Source organism: Tachypleus tridentatus, chromosome 10 (genome assembly GCF_004210375.1).
Source record: "Tachypleus tridentatus isolate NWPU-2018 chromosome 10, ASM421037v1, whole genome shotgun sequence".
NCBI classification, from domain to species: domain Eukaryota; kingdom Metazoa; phylum Arthropoda; class Merostomata; order Xiphosura; family Limulidae; genus Tachypleus; species Tachypleus tridentatus.
The window spans coordinates 120,422,112-120,439,184 of NC_134834.1; the positions used below are offsets into that span (position 1 = coordinate 120,422,112).

General features: G+C 31.6%; 1 long non-coding RNA gene across 8 annotated transcripts; it reads right to left on the reverse strand.

Moving 5' to 3' along the window:
- Positions 1-548: 548 nt before the first annotated feature.
- Positions 549-8,781, reverse strand: LOC143230197 (uncharacterized). Of its 8 annotated transcripts, none has more exons than XR_013016284.1 (5): positions 7,017-8,775; positions 3,763-4,253; positions 3,017-3,110; positions 2,540-2,627; positions 549-1,233 (listed from the first exon to the last, which is right to left on the reverse strand). It is a non-coding gene; the product is annotated as an uncharacterized LOC143230197 (long non-coding RNA). The 8 variants fall into 8 exon arrangements; XR_013016286.1 differs by lacking the exon at positions 2,540-2,627 and adding an exon at positions 5,985-6,039 and having other exon boundaries at positions 3,017-3,186; positions 7,017-8,761; XR_013016281.1 differs by lacking the exon at positions 3,763-4,253 and having other exon boundaries at positions 3,017-3,186; positions 7,017-8,781.
- Between the last annotated feature and the right edge of the window lie 8,292 nt (positions 8,782-17,073).

The window sequence follows — 17,073 nt, forward strand, 5'->3', positions numbered from 1 at the left end:
GATTAGCATTCTGAGAGCTACACATAATAACACTTCAACAGAGCATGTTGTTTCATACAACTATGAAAATAATTTGTACAAGATTACAGGTTGTTGGAGTGAACATTATAAAAGTGGTTCTAGTCACCTGCTGCTTCCTGACCAAGTGTAAAAATTCCTTATCACACAGAATCTGCCTTCTAGAGTAAAGTATATATCAGAACATAACTGTACTGCTCCTTACAGACAATTTGTAGAAAATGTGTGTGGAATTGGCTGTAGTCAATGTTTCCACAGGGCAGTAAAGCACATTGAACAGCTCTATCTTTTATTTAGAATGTGTTTCACATTAAGTTTTTTTTTTTATAATTATTCTTTGTATTGAAGAAAAAGTAGTGAAAGAAACATTTATTAGTTTAATTTGTATCAATAACTTCAGACAGAAAACCTCTGAATGAAAACTAATAATACACTGAAAAGCACTGTTTGTTGTACCACAACCAGAAAGAAATGTCTAAAATTTGAAAATTCGATCTGTATTCACAAGAAAAACAGTTCTTGAAGCAGAAGACAAATACATTAATATTTAATGAATTATCAATTTTGTAATACATGAATTTCCTACTGTATTCCTAGAAATTCATTAACAGTACGAAAAGTATTTATTCATTCCTCATTTAGAAATAACACACACTACCATTAACCCCATATACATATGAATGAGTTTCAAATTTGAAAAGAAAACTGATTTGGAGTTCAGATATAAACATTTTGTGAAGTCCAGCTATTTTATGGTATACTAAAGCTGACAGAGCACAAGAAATTATTTTATATGTTACAGATATTGGTATGTACTAAACAATTATATATATACATAACTCTTAGACCTGAACTCTTATCCCACCAAATATGCAATACCAATAAGAAAATGATTCAGCCTGATGTTCTCTATAAGCATTTGAAAAGTGTTGGTACAATTATATGCTCTGTATAAGATTCCTCTGTTTCTGTATTTTCTTTAGAGGACTAACATTAATTTAAAAATAACAATAAATAAATACATCCGAATTGCTCTAATATTTCAGAATTTGTTTCATTGTTTTCTACAAACTTAGTGTAGATTTATAGTTATTATCAGTAAGTGAGTAGGATGTGAAACTCATTCAGTAAACTGAACTTTTCATCTCTTTCATTCCTCAAGTTTCTTTGGAAGTTCTCTTCAAGTTCTTTGGACTAAAACCTGGTCCTTGTTTACTGCAAAAAATTAGATTTTACTACAAAGGTAACTTGTTTGAAGGTAATGGAAATAAATGTCACAACATAACTACCACTATACACTAAAACATTTCAAACATTTTAAATAAAACAACACACTAAAACACTAAGTATTATAAATAAAACAACACACTAAAACACTAAGTAATATATATAAAACACTAAAACATTTCAAATATTATAAATAAAACAATACACTAAAACATTTTAAATATTATAAATAAAACAACACGCTAAAACACTAAGTATTATAAATAAGACAACACACTAAAACACTAAGTATTATAAATAAAACACTAAAACATTTTAAATATTATAAATAAAACAATACACTAAACACTAAATTATTATATATAAAACGCAAACATTTTAAATATTATAAATAAAACACTAAAACATTTTAAATATTATAAATAAAACAACACACTAAAACATTAAGTATTATAAGTAAAACAACACACTAAAACATTTTCCACCAAAAAATACAAATAAAGCAACAGCAACATATTTCTCTCATCTGTAGTTACAACTTTCCCAAAATTTACATTCTGAATTATCTAATTTACAACTGTTCAACTGTTTTATATTATTCAGTTAACAATCATACATAATGTGATTTCTTATAATATAACAAAAAAATTCAAAATAATTTTATTAACAAGAAAATTTCTTTCTCATTGAGCTGTATTCCATGAATGAAGTAAGTTTGATATCAGACTTATACACTGGAAGATACATTTCAATCATAATGAAAGATGTCAATTTTAATCTTAGTATTTTAGTTATAATATTTTCAACAGGTATTTGTTCTATTACACAAATCTTTACTAAATGTTATATATAAAAACTGAACTGAAATTTGTCATTTTAGAGAAGACTTTTTTAAATATCTTATAACAAAATACAATAGCCACAAATAAATTAAATATAAAATAATTCAACAATAATTCACTGTGAAAATTAAGATTTTCCTTCAGGTTAATTTTTGTTTATTACAAGTGTAAGAAAAGTTTTGAATTAGAGAACACCTTAACAGTTCTAATTAATAATTAGACTTTGGTGATTGTATGGACTACAAACCATGGTAATAATGACTTCCCATAAGAGATAGTAAAACTTGGTTAACAAAAATACATTATTTTTTCATGCCTATTTACAAAATTTATCATGAACAATAAATAAGAAAAACATATCATTAAAACTGCATGTGTGACTGACATTTATTTATATTATTATTTTTTAGTGAAATTCATAATGATCCTCAGTTTATTAATGAACTACTAACATCATAGTCTTAGTTACAATTCTGGCCACTATGATGTGTTGAAGAACACAGTGATGTAAAGACAGCTACTTCTGATTCTCTGAAGGCTCCACATTTCAAAAAAGTAAAGATATAAAATAACAAGTGTTGATTAAGAGTTACGTTGTACAATTTAAAATAACTAACTTTTTCTATCAACAAAGACAGAAGTCTTTCCCTCCAAAACTATGCTTCAAAGAAATATATAATCAGATAATGTATACAGATTACAAATTAAATAAAAAGCTATGAAGAGAACTATCTGCATTGTGTCTACCACAATTACTGAAACTTAATTTTTAACCTTCAGAATCAATGTTGAGCTACTGGGAAAAGTTGAAATGTATAACTAAAAGAAATCAAATTAAAGCTCTGAACATTATTGAATGGTTAAAAATATCATAATTTGTACTTAAAGTTTGTAATACGAACAAGAATATATGTGGTAAATTAGCTTACTTGTTTCTACTTTATGGTTTATTGAAGGATGGTTTCCATGTTCACTGTTCTGGATCATGAACAAGGCTATGGATAAACACATCATCCTTGGTTTCTGGAAGATCACTGAATGTTTCTAAAAATTCTTGCTGAAGTATAGAACTATGCAAGTATTCTTCTGTTATAACAATCTATACGAAAAATAACCTTGAAATTCCTGAAAAATTCTTTCATTTATTTCTCAAATTTTCACCATGTTTGTTTTGTTAGAAAATAATACACAAAGGTTTTAATCATATTCACAGATCATAGTACATGTTCCTTCTTTACAAATAAAGACAGTGTGGTTGTGTGCTGATGTTATGGTTAAGGACTGATTTTTTTAGATTCACGGTAACAGATTCTAAGTTGGAATTTTTCCTAGGAATGACAAATATTGTAAAAAAACAACTGAAGATAGACAGCATTACGTTCACCAAGACTGAATATTGTACATTATGTGAAAGCATCGACATTTTCAATTGTTATTATTTCCTGTAATGTAAAGTTTGTATGTCTTTATTTGTTGTAGATTGAAAGAAATATGAGAATATTTCATTATTTTGATCACCAAATACTTTGGTTTTGTTTTTTACTTTCTGAACTATGATAAAATAATTTCATTAAAACTTTCAAAAACAGATCCAGGGGTGCTAACTTTCATTAAAAACAGAAAGATCAGTCAATATTATGTTTTGTTACGTAATTAAACAGTTCATTTGACATACCTGCCGTGTATCATTTCTGAGTGTCCTTTGACATCTATAATTATTTTTTCTCTCCTTGATATTCTGAAATGTTCTCCTCCCCATTATAATCTTCAAAATTGTCTTTAGGTTCCCCTATTAACACAGTCATAATCTTCAAAATTGTCTTTAGGTTCCCCTATTAACACAGTCATAATCTTCAAAATTGTCTTTAGGTTCCCCTATTAACACAGTCATAATCTTCAAAATTGTCTTTAGGTTCCCCTATTAACACAGTCATAATCTTCAAAATTGTCTTTAGGTTCCCCTATTAACACAGTCATAATCTTCAAAATTGTCTTTAGGTTCCCCTATTAACACAGTCATAATCTTCAAAATTGTCTTTAGGTTCCCCTATTAACACAGTCATAATCTTCAAAATTGTCTTTAGGTTCCCCTATTAACAAAGCTTCTAACTTTTCCTCCTCTGATGCATCAGGATCATATACTTCTAGATGTCTGATGAGATTTCCCTGTAAAATGTCATGGCATCTCACTTTAAAAGGAATTAATGAAAAAATACACAGGAATAATGAAGTACATGCCTGCTGAAGCAAAAGTACACTTTGGAAATTTCAACTTCCCCCACAATATAACATTTAATACTTACATCAGTAATGGTCAGTGAACCCAAAAGGACAGAAAATTTTTATTGTCTTTAATGAACACTTTTTACCTTTACCTTGCACCAATCTCATCACACAATGGACAACTCTCTGTAGTTATTGTAGCAAATGCATATTCAGACAGCAGAAAATGAGTAACGAGCCAAAACCTAAGGTAAAGAAACCAAATATGACCAACAAAATAATTATCAAGTTCTTAAACATTTAAGTTTTTTTTATCTTTCAGGGTAATTTTTGAAATGTTACTTTGTGCCTCAAAAATGCTTTTCCACACTCATTACACAGGTGTTTTCCTCTGAGAAACAGATGATACATAACCACAGTGGTGATGCACATTCCTATGTTCGTTAGCAGCTGCTTGTGTCTAAAAGTCGCGATGACACTCTTGACACTGGAATGATTTGTTGCTGGTGTGGACCAGCATGTGCGACTCCAATAGGTGATAATGAAATACTGTGTAAGGGCAAAAGATGCACTTGAAACACTTTTCTCCATTATGAGTCTTGACATGAACTACAGAGAAATATTTATACTCCTTCTAATTATGAAAAACTTAAAAATTTATGCAATTTCTTATTCCATAAAACTTGTATCTCTAAGTCTAAATTATGTATCATTACTTCCTGATCAAAGGAAGATACAGTTTAAATCAGTTACACACACAGAATAACAATAAAAATACAAAGTAAAACAAATCAGTATTTAAACTAATAAATTAACAATTATTTACAATTTAATCCTTCTATATCGAATTAGACACTACCAGTTGATTCAAAATATTTAATAACAAACTTCTACCTGCTCAGCACTGTACAGAAGATTTATATAAACCAGTATTATAACACAAAATCTAATACAAATATTGATCATAGAAAGTAACATATGAAAGACAAACCAGAAAATGTTTATGTTGTGCAGGAAATATGTATTATAAAACAAACTAAAATATATAAAATACTTTTAATGATACATCTCATCTCCTGATTTTACAAATTTAATATATTTTATTTATAAATCTAGGTAAGTAAAGTATAAGAGTAGATAATGGATATATATAAAACATGCTCAATTTAAATGTTAGACCTTTTCATACACAAAAGTATTCAATAAAATCTTTGTAGAATTCAAACTACCAGCACATATGATATCATGTGGTGAACCTAAGTCAATATTTCCAACTGCAAGACACAATTTACCATCTGTACTTCCACACCACATACACAGTTTCACCTAAACCTCGTCCTTCTGCCAGTCCAACAAACTTCCCACGGCTGTTAAAAACCAATCCTCCACCATCCTTAAATGTCCGACACATCATTTTATTAAGTTCACACTCATGCACGTCTTTTGTAGTTTGGTTTTTCAAATCAGGCATAATTTTCTACAATACCTAGCACAACCCTAAACTTAGTGCTCCAAATAATATCTTAACTACTTCTGACTGTAAACAGATCATAGAACTGTATTTTTTACTCACTTCCAAAGATCTAAGGTTCTAATAACCAAATCCTTCTAACACTTCACAACATTAACATTCCTCCTACACATAAATAATACGGATTTTCTACACATCCATACCTTAAAAACGTCACTTTAGAATTATCAGTTACTATCCAGATTTTCTCAAGTTCTTCTGAAAGAAAGAAGCACATTTTACTTACCTTCAGTTTTGTATCATCAACAAATTTAGAAACCTATGTCAGTAACATAGAAAATACAGACTCTTAAAGGATGTGTCCTAACAAAGACTTCGGAAGGACATTTGTCACATACACCTACTTTATATAATTCAAAAGGTCCTCAAATCAACTTTTTTTAAATCTATCTTTTAAGTTTTTCCTTATTTCCATTAAGAATTACTTTACTAATGAACACAATGTAGTGAAATTCCACTCTAAGTCCAGAAATACAAATCTACAGGAATACCTTTAATTCAAACAAGAGATAACTCCTTTATAGAGCTTTCTTAGACTTTCCTGTCAAACATTGCTTACCCTCAAGGAACACCTGTAAAACATTGCTTACCCTCAAGGAACACCTGTAAAACATTGCTTACCCTTAAGGAACACCTGTAAAACATTGCTTACCCTTAAGGAACACCTGTAAAACATTGCTTACCCTTAAGGAATACCTGTAAAACATTGCTTACCCTTAAGGAATACCTGTAAAACATTGCTTACCCTTAAGGAACACCTGTAAACATTGCAATCAGCCAAGGATACCTGTAAAACATTGCTTACCCTTAAGGGAATACCTGTCAAACATTGCTTACCCTTAAGGAATACCTGTAAAACATTGCTTACCCCAAGGGGATACCTGTAAAACATTGCTTACCCTCAAGGGACACCTGTAAACATTGCTTACCCTCAAGGAATACCTGTCAAACATTGCTTACCCTCAAGGAATACCTGTCAAACATTGCTACCCTTAAGGAATACCTGTAAAACATTGCTTACCCTTAAGGAATACCTGTAAAATATTGCTTACCCTCAAGGAACACCTGTAAAACATTGCTTACCCTCAAGGAATACCTGTCAAACATTGCTTACCCTCAAGGAATACCTGTCAAACATTGCTACCCTTAAGGAATACCTGTCAAACATTGCTTACCCTTAAGGAATACCTGTCACGAAGTGATTTTCCACATTTCTTGCACATATGTGGCCTATCTTGAGTGTGTTCCATCTTGACATGTAGCTTCAAGTCTCCCATGAGAGTACGAGTACTTGGGCAGAAATCACATCAATACACAGGCCTGTTTTTGGAATGAATTTTCTCATGGGTTTTTAAGGTATTTCTCTCACTGAACTTGCTTGGCACACTTTGCATCTGTAAGGGTTCACTCCAGTATGGATTTTCAAATGTTGCTTCAGTTTGAAATTGTCAGAGCCTGCATATTCACAGTGAGGGAGCTCAAAGGGTCGTTCTCCCGTTCTTCGGGTCATGGCGAATGACCATGCTATGTATTTACCAAGATTGTAATTAAACGACTGATATGTGGACATTATTGGTCGTAATGGACAATCTGGTTTATGAGGTTTGGGGATGCCGTATATTTGTAGTGTGCGTGAGTCGGTTTTACGTAGGTAGAAATAAAAAGTTTGTGAAATTGTTGGATTTTTTCACTTTTAGTAGTGTTTTGTTTAGTTGCGTTTCACGTGTCTTTGTTAGATTTGTGTGAATTGGTTTAAATTTGTTTGTATCTGATAGCATGTTCTTCATTTTTTGAATGTATGTATTCGTGTTCATTATGACTATAGTGTTTCCTTTATCTGCTTTTAGAATTTTTATGTTTTTGTCTTGTTTTAGGTCTTTAATGGAATTAATGTCTCTTTTTTGTAAGATTGTTTTTAAGCTTTCTGTTTTGTGAAATTATGTTGATGGTTTTGTGAGAAAATTCTTTGAAAAAATCATTTAAGATGTTGTTTTTAGGTGTTTCTGGACAATATAAATTTTTAATTTTTCCTGGAAAGTTTGGCTGTTGGATATCAATAAAATTGTCAAAGTAGTCTTCCTTCTGTTGGTTGTTTTTGTTTTCTGTGGAAAGTATGACAAGTCTCCTAACTAGATCTCCTAAACATGTTTTAATTTCTAATACTGGAATGTACCGAGGTGTTATTGCAAAGTTGAGTCCTTTGTTAAGTAGGTGTATCTCGTCTGTGTTTAATTGTCGGTCTGATTTGTTAATTATGAGGTTAGTCAGTGGTTTACCGTGTTGGTGTCTTTTCTGTTGTTTGTATCTTAGTTTTTCTAGTTTTTTATTGTAGCAGATCTTTTTGTCTCTGTCATTCCTAGTGTTGATTTGGTTTATGTTTCGTTTTATAAGTCCATAAATCTGTGGTTTAATGCAGCATGCCAGTTGATGATCTAGGTTCATTTTTTGTTTCTGTAAGCCATGTAGTAATTTGTATTTCGTGTTCAACATGGTTTTAAGTAATTTTTCTGTAAATTTTGGATGTATGTGCATTGAATAAAAATTTTTGATAGTCTTACCTTTATAACGTTAGGGGTTAGTTGTTTCTTTCTACATTGTTGAATGAAATATATGTTATTTCTTCTGTTGATAATTGTTTGGTTTAAGTTTCTTTACGATCGTATGAACGTATACAGTCAATAGTGGCGTAATGTATGATAGTTCAGACATAATGGTCACACAGATAAGTACAAATAAAACACACAGACTTACACTTTTCGTACAATCGCCATGATGAAATAATAATCACTGAATACGCGAAACCCACTTTTAGAGAAAAATATATTTGTAAAAAAACTATATGTACAAGAGCAAACAAAGTTTCGCACTTCTCCTATCATCGTCATGTTCACAAAGAATGAGGTAACTTAGCGATAGCTGACCACATGTTTGAAGGCGGTTGTGTAATTGAATGTAGGAATGTAGAGGGCGTGTTTAGATGTTTGAATGCATTTATTAATATTGGTATAAAGGTGTTCCTTTGTATTGGTTTAATTTGGGCTTGAGTTGCTGTATAAGTAAGGCTTCTTTAATTTTGCATTTGTTTGTGTTTCTTAGTATCTGGGAGTTTTCTATGGTTATGTTGTGTTTATTTGATTTGCAGCGCTCGAAAACGTGTGAATGTGACTTTTTGTGTTCTTTGAATCTGGTTTCCATTTTTCTACTTGTTTCTCCAATATAGAAGTCGTGGCAGTTATCACATTGTATTTTATAAATAATGTTGGTGTAGTGTTTGTCAGTGTAGTTTTTACATAGTATAGACCCCAGTTTTGTACCTGGTTTTTGACTAAATTTGGTATTAACTGGAATGTCATATTTTGTTGCTAGTTTTTGCCAAATGTTGGGAATATATTCGTGGTATATATTTACTTTTGTTGGTTGATTTTGCTTTCTGTCTAGGTGTATGTGTATAATGTTTTCTACAGTTTGTGGAGGAAACTTATTGATGTTGATGAAGTATTGTTTTATTTTGTCTAATTCATCATTAATTTTATCTGGTGAGCATAGTTTTATGGCTATGTTTATTTCGTTTCTTAGTATGTTGAGATTTTGTTTTGTTTCATGTGCTGAGTCCTAAGGAATGTATAGTCCAGTATGGGTGATTTTTCGGTGGATTTCTGTTTTGAATTGTGTGTCGGTTCTTGTAATTTTGAGGTTAAGAAATGATATTTGATTGCTTTCTTCCTGTTCACATGTGAAGTTAATGTTGGGATTTATAGAGTTAATGTGATTGAGAAAAATAATTGTGTCTTCTGTAGATGTGAATCCCGCAACCGTGTCGTCTACATATCTGTACCAGTATAGTGGTGGATGTAATGCTATGTTAATTGCTTGTGTTTCAACTTGTGTCATAAAAATATTTGCTAGAACTGGTGATACTGGATTGCCCATGCTTAGGCCATTTGTTTGTATGTAGTTGTGGTTGTTGAACATGAAGTTTGTCTTCATCGTGATGAATTCTATGAGGGTTGTTAATTGATTGCTGGGAATGTCTATTGATGGATTAGAGTCTTGGATATAGAGTTCTACGGCTATCGTGCAGACTTCAGCGGTTGGGACTTCTGTAGAGAGGGATATGACATCGAAATTGGCCATTGAGTTTAGATTAAGTTGATTAAGGTTAGACTTGAAATTAAAATAATCTTTGATGAATGAGCTAGCTGATGTTACATATTTTGAGAATATATATTTAAAAACGGCTCGTTTGGGTTGAGAAGATTTTTTTTACGTAGAGGAGTGAACAACGTATTGACTTTCTTCGGTCATCGTCAGGTTCACAAAGAAAGAGAGAGGTAACTGACCGGAAGCTGACCACATGCTTGAAAGGGGTTGTGTCACTGAGTGTCGGAATGTAGAGGGCAGGATTAGATGTTTGAATATATAATTTTATATTATTTATTTTATTATTATTATTTATTATATTATTTATTCGTGAGATATATTTACTTTTATTGGTTGATTTTGCTTTCTGTCCAGGTGTGTGTGTATAATGCTTTCTACGGTTTGTGGAGGAAACTTATTGATGTAAATATATCTCAGGAATCAAAAAATCACGAAACCATATACTGCTGCATACCATATATTCCCGACATCAGCAGAAAAATAACCAACATTTGGCAAAAACTAACAACAAAATATGACATTCCAGTTAATACCAAATTTAGTCAAAAAACAGGTATAAAACTGAGGTCTATACTATGTAAAAACTACACTGACAAACATCACACCAACATTATTTATAAAATACAATGTGATAACTGCCACGGCTTCTGTATTGGAGAAACAAGTAGAAAAATGGAAACCAGATTCAAAGAAAACAAAATTTGCCTTCACGTTTTCGAACACTGCAAATCAAGTAAACACACAATAACTATAGAAAACACCCAAATACTAAATAAAGAAACAAACATAAACAAACGCAAAATTAAAGAAGCCTTACTTGTACAAGAACTCAAGCCCAAAATAAACCAATACAAAGGAACACCTTTATACCTATTTTTATGAATATAATCCAACATCTAAGTGCGCCCTCTACATTCCTACATTCAATTACACAACCGCTTTCAAACGTGGTTTTTTACATACTCAATTTTCTCTACAAGTAGGTTTTCTCGTCATCACGGATTATTAATTCTGATGAAACTTCTTTTATAGTAAATGTTATAAAAATGTAAGTAAATATATAAACATAATTAATTTAAGTGTGCCATGCAAGTTATGAAAGAACCAGAGACAAACGATATAAAGAAGATGGTACTAAAAGGGTATAAAACATTCTGGTGCACCTGACATGTAATCCTTGTGAACAAACTTGTACCAGTAGTTTACTTACACATTTCATATCTAGTGTCAAATTTGCACCGCATGTGGATAAAGGTATGTTGTCTCTCAAAACAGTTCCCTCATTTTAGCAAAATTTTGTGTGTGTGGTGGATCTAAACCATAATCTCTACAAAATACATGAATTATTAATGACGTAGCACATCTTGGAGTTAATATATCAAATGTAACAATAATGTTAGAGTCTTGGGTTATAAGGAATTACATCAAAAATTATTTTAGATAATATTAATAACTTCTCATAAGCACAGCCCATTAACCAGATGTTTTACGTTTCTTTAGAAATATTTAAGGCTTGGATGGGGCACCTGCTTTCCATCTCAATTGATGCCGCGGCTGATAAAATTATATCTAGTGTCTTCATACTACTGTTTTTATCACTGAATTTTACTACAATATATAACTAATAGTTTTATTTTTTACCTTTCAAAAACTTCATAATAAATTATTTTGAACTACATGAAATCACATAATTCAGAACTTTTACACATTTTTAAGACAGATTTTGTGATATCAAATGAGAGCTATAAAAGTAATCCTCAGTGAAATGTGAGTGATAAATAATATTTAATCAAATACTGCAAATAACCCAACAATTTACTGTTATATAATACACACAAGACACACCCTGTCACTCATCTTTAGAAACATGTTTCACTCTATAAATCCAAATAATCACAGTATGAATGTCATATCTAATAAAGATAATCTTATACAAATTACACTGAATCAAGTTGTTACATTACACTATCTCTAAGTAAATCCAGTGTTGTGAGGTAAGAACCTTATCAGCTGGAACAACTGACTACAGTTGCTTTAGATTTATTTTGAAGATTTTCTTAACTAGAAATTTCAATCATCCCTTATAATTTATACAACAATAATATGTTATTTTACTGCTAAGATTTGTAATAAACACTCTCGCAAAATTATCTACAAATAAGCAGGACTCATAGCATAAAGAAAAATATTGGATGTTTGGTAAAAACACACAATAAAATAAGACTAGAGATGTTAAAATAAATCAGTGCAAGAAATAGAAATATCACGTTATCAGAATTACAATACCATTAAAATCTTCATAAAGACTTACAAATAGCAATCACTAAATTATTGTCTGCAAGAACTAAATCAGTTTCAATTACCATCACAAATATCATATGATGACATAAGCAGCTTCCTTTTATTATTTAAACACCAAGCTTATCACTGTTAATGTGTCATTACATCTTATTAGATTCTTTATTCATTAAACGTCTTAATTTGAAAGATTTTGCTTATTTGTATTGAGAATGTAAACTAATATTTTTAAATGGTTAAAAATGTAAAACGATACATTTAAGGTTAAAAATCACGTCAAGGCCCCCTAAAAACAAAAAAGGCAATTCTTAATAAAACCTTCATACCAAATTTCTACTAGGTAGTTACAAGTTTGTTTTATTGGAAAAAAAAAGATGAAAGAAAAAAAATCTTACTTGTAAGTTGCATTAGCATGTACTACTCTTAGTAGTATGAATCTACTTCAAACACAAGTTTTTGTTGATTATTCCAATCTAGTTTTTTACTGTATAACTGTTACTTGCCAGACATTAACCAAATATTTCCACTCCTCAATTGGTAAACAATAATGGAGTAAATAAATAACAAGCGACCGAAATTCGAATCAGTTTACTCTGTATGTTATTAAACGATATATACAAGTCTGACAGACGACTGTTTTGACACGAGAAATACGTAACATTGTAGAACATACAAGTGTCCAAGGGCATTACAACACAACACAAAACCTCCATAGTGCGCATGCACTTATCTACAGTCTAAAGATTTTTTTTTCGCAAACTTAACAATAAATTATTTGTTCTCTTCCCACCCTGGTATCCAAACCAAATTATTAGCGTTACAAGCCATCCGATTTCCTGCTTAGATTAGTTTGGTGTGTTTTGAATTTCGCGTAAAGTTAATTCAAAACCTATCTGCGCTAACCGTCAGCTAATATGTTAGCTTACAATAACATATTAGAAAAAAAATATTCTGTTTGTTTGATTATTTGTTTTTTGAATTTCACACAAAGTTACACGAGGGTTAGCTGCGCTAACCGTCACTAATTTAGCAGTGTAAGACTAGAGGGAAGACAGCTAGTCATCACCACCCACCGCCAACTCTTGGGCTACTCTTTTACCAACGAATAGTGGGATTGACCATCACCTTATAACGCCTCTACGGCTGAAAGGGCGAGCATGCGAACCTCGACCCTCAGATTACGAGTCGCACGCCTTAACACACTTGGCCATGCCGGGCCACTGGCGGTGTTCATTAAATAATTGTTTTTTTGTTTTTTTTACCCTTGTATTGTTAACATTACAGTGTAAACGCCGAAAGAAAGCGAAACATAGATTTATAAAGTTACTTGAAATGTTAATAATTTTTTTATTTATAGTTCATTTTTTCCTGGATTTAATATGCAAAATCAGATGCATCTAAAACTAGCTTTTCAGATTTATTTTCCACCCCTTCAAAATGTATCCCAGTTACCTTAAATACTCTTTATATAGTGCACTTTCTCTTTAAAACATTTTGTGCTGAAATATGAAGTGCATATGATACGAGGAAACAGTATTTATTCAGTATTTTTCATCTCATATTTTGTTGCATGGGATAAGTATGACCGCACAGTACTGAGATTTAGTAATCAAATTAATTAATACTTTTTTTAAAAAAATAATGAGGTGATACAATGGCAAAATACTTGATTACTGGTACAAACCTATCCAGCTGCAGTCTTTGCTACTAAAATGACTATCACTGTCAAACGAATCCGTCGTGCAAGACAAAATAATAACAAAAAAAGAGAAAATATTTGATTTAATATAAATATTTACTATTAAAATATATACCTATCAACGGATTTCTAGGGTCGTCCTCAACAAAAGTCGTTTAGACTTCAAGTCATGAATTTATAATTAATTAATTTTATCAATCATAAAACTGCATAATTAATTATATGCTGCCTTTTGCTAATAATGACTAGTCAATATACAATCGAGCGAAACTTCTCGATTTTTGAGAGCTTTATGTCCTCGGTAGTAAAGTGATTTTACTATCCAAAACTACAATTGGATATTGAAGATTATTAAATCCAGATATTATCAGACGTAACTTCTGCTTTACTGGTTATTCGAAAGACATCACCATCTTTCGAAGATTGTTGTCTAACTGAATGTAAATTTTGAATGTTGTTGCTTTTTTTAGAATATCCTTCATTGTTAAAGATTGAGTGATTTTGTTTTAATCCGAAACGTTGTTCTATATTTCGAGAAAATCACTGCGACAATTTAACTAGATGTTTTATTAATTTTTTTGGAAAATACGCTGGAACTACGATCAACAATAGAATCCAGTTTTCATTAAATGGGTACTGGAGTAATTTTTATAAACAGACTTTGGACGCGAAAGCCCCAATTCGTTTTAAATATTTTAGTGAGTATTTATTTCATGATAAAACAAATTAGTTGAGTTTGACGATCTGTAGGTGACACTACAATCGATACTGAAGGAGTGGATTCAGCATGTAACTCTAAAATTAATAAAGTGGTTCATGCACTAGCGGGAGGGGAATGTAAAGTACTACAGTACTTTACCAAAACATATGACAATATACCCTCGTGTGTGGACCGAGCGCTATAGAAACATTGCATGGAGCCTCTAACGTGTTTTTAAGATACATTAACTCACATGAACCAGTTACACTAAATGTATCTCAGAACGGTTAGTTTGAGTATTAACACTTTTACTAATAAAAACAGAGAACAACGTTTCATCCAGAAGATAACCTTAGAAAGTCGAAACGTTGTTCTGTTTTATTAGTAAAAGTATTAATACCCATACCAGCCGAAACATGTTTATTTCAAATGGATTTTTCGTTATTACCAATTACATAAAGAATACTATTGTTAAATAACAATATAACGAGAACATGGAGACAGAGGATTTAGTTTCAGTATTAAGAATTGAAGAAACTGAGGTTGATTATGGTAAATAAATTAGAATGTGTTATTAGAAAATGATGTATCTGTGGCTTTCATTAATATCGAGTGTTTCAATTTCGAAAGTGAGGTATTCTGCTGGTGAAATTTTTTTCATGGAAGAGACAACAGTAACAACAATATTCCCATTACGGCGAGACAACACAGATTTATCTCGTGTTTCTAACAAACATAGAGCAAAGCTAATTTAACTTGATAAAATTGAATTATTAAAGGTTCAGTAGGTCAGGAAATTCACAGGTAATGGTTTTATATCACAGCAACGATATACTGGCAGTGTGCCCAATGTTTTATTTGATTATTACAGAAGTTGAATAAGCAAATAGTTTACTGAATATTTTTAACGTTATTTTCTTACAAAATACATTCTGAAACAAGAAATTCTACAGTACATCTTTTAAAAGGAAAGTGTTAACAAAGACTAACAAACAGGGGTCAGATTAGTACAAATTTGTCAACCCGGCTGGGACAGGCTCAGTTTACACAACATTCAAGAAATTTTGGTATGGGTGTTCAGACTGCCTGGCAGAGGCAACAAAGGGCAGCATGGCCATAGGGTCAAGTGAAAACCCAAGTAATTGGTAAACCTTCTGGTTCTCTTGGTATGTTCTCCAAGTGAATATGTTAAGAGCTAGATCAGTACCTAGTTTAAGGCTGTGTCTCCCCCTGAACTTAAGAAACTTTGCTGAACCTTTGGACAAATCAAAACTCTTTCAACCTTTGCACTTAAATCCAAAATTTCAGTTTTTAAGGTCAAGTTTTAGTTATGGTCATTCTCATTTTGAAATTCAGACTGACCTAACCAGAACTAATGTTCCAGTGTTCTTCAATTTTTTTTTCCTGTTTTACCTCAGTTGTTTTTCCACGGGTTCTTCCTTACCATATGAAGCCTTTTAACTGCTCTGGAATGCCCAATGCTAATTTTACTCTACAGCAAATAACATTTATAATTAGTGAGCCAATGGATGAAGAAACATTGCTTGTAGATAAATCTGATGGTACCGATGTCTTCTACGGCCAATAAAGGGTGCGATGCTGCTGAAAGTCTTACCAACTTAAACTCAACACCATCTCAGTTAGGAAAGCCAAGCCTCTGAGTAGTCCAGCAATTAGATCAAATATCACTGATAGTGGTACCCAACTGGGTGAAGATTGAACAAGAACTTGATGTTGGCAATGAAGCAGAAGATGATGGAGATGAAGACAAACCAAACAGTTCATCCAACAGTTTCTATCCTTAAAAATAGAGCTTCCATCTTGAGGGGTGGACTTGCCAAATGACTACATAGGAGAAATACCACTGTAATATTTGAGGAATAACCAACAAGGTAGTCATGGAAGTCATTCCAGATGGAGCTTAGACTAGAACTCCTTACCGAGCCAAACGTAATAAAAAAGCCAAAACATGTTACAGCAAATTCCAGTGCTCAAGCATTATTGCCAGTAGATGACAGTTGTGTTGGATGAAGGCCCAGTGCCTGTGTGATAGAAGATGAAAGTGAACAGAACCTGGTGAAGACTCAAGCATTGACAACCATCAGTTGAAAGTGCACGATAAAGAAGATCTGCTGGTGAAGTTAACTTGAGGAAAGTGAAGCCTTTACCATCACAATTTGTATATAGTTAAATTATCATTTATGTTTTATCTTTTGCATTTTCTGTTTCTCTTTGCATTCTATTCTTCCATATAAAGCATAACAAAGTTTTGTATATAAGTTTGTCTTTGTTTTGAGTTGTTAACAACGTACTGTGTGTTTCATGCATATAATAAAAAAAGTAAAAATTTAGATTTTGTATCACATTTTGTAAT